General features: G+C 35.5%; 1 long non-coding RNA gene across 1 annotated transcript; it reads right to left on the reverse strand.

The window, feature by feature from the left end:
* Positions 1-298: 298 nt before the first annotated feature.
* LOC121973412 lies at positions 299-1,119 on the reverse strand. Its single transcript, XR_006109592.1, has 3 exons — positions 877-1,119; positions 699-800; positions 299-542 (listed from the first exon to the last, which is right to left on the reverse strand). It is a non-coding gene; the product is annotated as an uncharacterized LOC121973412 (long non-coding RNA).
* Positions 1,120-4,316: the final 3,197 nt, after the last annotated feature.

Genomic DNA, 4,316 nt, shown 5'->3' on the forward strand with positions numbered 1-4,316 from the left:
TTATCCGAGAATCCCTTGATCTCTCCTTTAAGATAATAATTGTTGATTAAGAATCACCCACTAGTCGGAATTACAAGAAGCCCTTGATCAAGTTGTATTCACTATTGCTTGAATAAGTTGATTAAAGTTGCAAGTTGAGCCTGCACATTCACCAAGGCTAGAAATTTTATCCTTTAATCAAGTAGTAGCTTCTTGATGGAGTTTATTTAGCATATGAAACTCATTTAAGATTTATGTCGGTTGTTCAATACTTTTTTGACCTCATACTTGTTATAATTTTTGGTTTATAATGCATTGGACCTTAATGTAAAAAAGACAGATTGTCTACCTTATGGCTCCATTTGTGATAGACGAAACTTTACAAACACCAGCAGATGTTGTGAAAGGCACATCCTTATAACAGGCAACCAGCTCTGAATTAGACTGCAGATCAACCTGCAGCTTCTCCCAAACTTTGCTCTTGGCGTTTAAGACGCTGTCTGGTTCGCCTGAGTATCCCAGAAAGGTCACTCGTTCACCAACCTTAGCTGTTATAACTCAACCTGGAAACAAAATGAATTCATTAGTCGTTCTTGATGAATGATCACATGTAAAGCTGATAATTTCCCAGGTAAACCAACCAATATTATAATACTAAAAAACTAACAGGTTAGTAAAAGCAAAGACTTGTAAGAATGGAGGCAGAGTTAACGACTTACCTTTGTGTGGTCATCGTTTGATGCAGCCAAGACCATTGCTTGTGACTTAATGCCCCTCATGGTTGCAGGCTTCAAGTTACAGAGGACACAAACCTTCCGATTCTGCACCAGTGATTTAGAGAACATAGGAAATTCACATCCAAATGGAAGAAAAATTGAAAAGGGAAGCAAAATAAACCTGCATTTCCTCAAGAGGAATATATTTCACGAGGCCACTAACAACTGTTCGAGGGGATTCTTCACCGACATCAATTTCTTCAACATAGAGTGAATCTGCATCTGGGTGCTTCTGAACTTTTTTGATGAGGCCAACACGTATGTCAAGTCTTGAGACTGAAATTTCTGTTTCAGCAGACTTCGTTTTTGTACTGCCAGAAGGCTTGTTATGTTGTTTCTTAGAATTTCCTACAGCAGGTCACATGAGAAACTTATTGAGCTCTAGGATAAGCTTTAACTTCATTAAGCCGAGTTTTATTAATACTTCAAAACTTGGAAAACCATTTACATTAATACAACACTAAAAAGTAGCTTCATTTGCAGGTCTAGGATAAACCTTCCTGAAACTTTCTCCTTGTATCAAAAATTGTATATGGTCAAGAGTTACTAGTGCTTCAGATAAAGATGAACTCTTCTAATATATATTTATATTTTGCAAGTTCTATTGACAAAGTTTTATGTTGTGGTTTTATTTGCCGATATGAATGGGGTACTTGAAGAGTATATGATTTATCAAATCTGTTATTGTGGTTGTAGCAACTACATTTCTCCAAATTTCAGCTATCAACCCTGTTTTACGTCTTCTACAGGTATTATATTCTTCCCTTTTATTTTTGGTGCTTTGCTCACATACTTTGATTCACAAAAATCCAGAATGTTGGAAAAGGTTGACATGGAAGAATCAGCAAGTGAGAAAGAGGAGTCCAATGAAATTCTACAAGTTGAAGATTTTGATGGGGCTTGAGTTGACAATAATTACTTGCAATCCTACATGGCATGAACCACCATCACAAGTTTCTAGTCTTTTGACAATTGTTCATTAGTTGTAAATTAAGTTTATTTGTTTATTTGTATTGGGATAAATTTTTTTTGAATATTAGACATGTTTTTTCTTTTGTGATTGTAATATAATTCTTTTATAAGTAACATTTTGAATGACATTGATATGAAAAATATTCTTTCTTTTGTGATTATGATTCTTTATTATATATTTATATTGAAATATGATATATTGGTATTAAAAGATAATAATTTAAAAGACAATGATCTAAAACCGTTGTTGTTGTCTATCACCCTCAAAGACAACGATTAAAAACCGTTGTCGAAGTCCAAAAAACGGTTGTAAACTAGCAGTGTTAATAAAAAATGCTCTAAACAACAACGGTTTTAAACCGTTGTCTTTTCATTCAAAGACAACGGTTTAAAACCGTTACAAAACTGTTGTCTTTTCATTCAAAAACAACGGTTTAAAACCGTTGTCGTAGCCCCCACTTTTAACAACACTGCCAATTACAACGGTTTTAAAAGGCCTACGACAATGATTTTTAACCGTTGTCTTTTAATGTTTTTGTTGTAGTGTTAGCTCTGAAATATATCTGACATCACATAGGGTTCTGATCATACCATCAAACATCTTGATTCTGACATTCTCTATGTTGATAACTCTGCATGATGCATCATTTCCCATCAATACTGAACCAGAATCCATTGTCCTATAAATGTCAACCCACTCCTTGTTTGGAGTCATGTGATATGAGCAAGCAGAGTCTAAAATCCATGTATCCGTTAGCTGCTCCGAACTCGACATAACTGATAGCATATCTCCATTACCGCTCTCTGAATTTTCTTCTTCAACTATGTTTATAGACTTTGTCAAACTACCTTTGTTCTTTACAATATATTTCTTTATCTCTGGACAATCTCTCTTAATATTACCTTTGCCTCCACACTTGTAGCATGTGATCACCTTCTTTCTTCTCGACTTAGAATGAGACTTGTTGTTGTTACCCGATCCATTTCGAAATTTGATTCTACCTCACTCTTGGTTGCTATTTACCACAAGTCCTTCTCCCTGAGAGACTTCATCTCTTGTTTTCTTCCTTTGGTGAAAATCTAGCAACGCACTTGTGATCTCCTCCAATTTGAGAGTTTCCTTACCCCACATCAAAGTAGTAACTAAATTCTCGTACATAGGAAATGAAGGTAGAGAATTCAACAACATCAACACCTTGTTTTCATCTTTGATCTTCACATCAACCCACTGCATATCACTTACAATGTGGTTGAATACGTTAATGTGTTGGCTCATATCGATTCCTTCTGTCATCTTCAACCTACATAATTTCTGCTTGAAATATAACTTGTTTGTCAATGACTTTGACATGTACCAGTTTTTCAGCTTTTGCCAAACTGCCACGTGTGACTCTTCATCCATGACATGGTACATCACATCATCCGTAAGACAAAGCTTGATTGTTGCCACTACCTTTGCATGAAGTTCTTCCCAATTTGATTTCTCCATGCTTTTCGGTTTCCTTTCTCTTAGCGCTTTCACCATGTCTTATTGCACCAACAAGTCCTTGACTGTTCTCTGCCATAATCTGAAGTTTCCACTTCCATCAAACTTCACCATATCAAACTTCACAGAAGTCGTCCCCGACATGTTGAAGAAATCTGCCAAAACTTATAGCTCTGATACCAATTGATGCGTAAAAAAGGGGGGCAACACCTCTCAACCTCTAAAGTGGAAGAAGAGGAAGAGAGAAAGAGATCACGCGGAACAACAAGACAAAGACGCACAAAAGGAGAGCAAACACGAGAAAGCAGAAGAAGAAGAGAAAGAAAAAAGTTACCGTGGTTCGGCAGCATGCCTACTCCACAAAAACGGTCGAAGGTTTATTAGAATTCTCTCTACATAAGAAAATTACATTACATAATTCTTGTGATTATTGTTGTATAATAGATTTACAATGATCCTTATAAATAGTACATAAACCCTAGACCTAATAAAATCGTAATAGAATTTTGTTATAAAAAATTATAATAAAATTTTATTATATAAAATCATATCAGAAATTTATTATGATAAATCTTAATAGATTTTTCTTTCATATCATTCAACACATGACTTTTATTAAATAAATATGAGTCATCCATTAATAGGTACCTGAAACTGCTGGGGTGATTCAGAAAATGAGGCAGCTTTTGGAATGTAAGAGAAGATCATCTACAACTTGACAACCTAGTTCAAGCTCCTGTACCAACCAACAAGGAGAAGCTCTATTGTAGCCGGATTCTGTTCTAAAAAGTACAGTGCATGCATCTCGAGAACCGGCTCAAGTCAAGATTGTAATACAGATCATAAACTCGCTGTTTTAAATTGCAGATGATACGGCTGCACCATTCCTCAAGTGTCCCAACCCGTAGAGCTGGAATTTACACTGCTTTGCTTTTTTAATGAGGTTAGCTATGCCACCTGCACAGCAACAAGATTAAAGGGCACGCGCCAACGATGATTGACATGATTTTTTTTTTTTTTTTTTATGCTCAAGTCAGTTCTAAATTAAATGAAGAAATGAGTGTGTGTATGGGCGCACGAGAACATATATATATATATATATA

The sequence above is a fragment of the Zingiber officinale genome, chromosome 4A (assembly GCF_018446385.1).
Source record: "Zingiber officinale cultivar Zhangliang chromosome 4A, Zo_v1.1, whole genome shotgun sequence".
Classification (NCBI taxonomy): domain Eukaryota; kingdom Viridiplantae; phylum Streptophyta; class Magnoliopsida; order Zingiberales; family Zingiberaceae; genus Zingiber; species Zingiber officinale.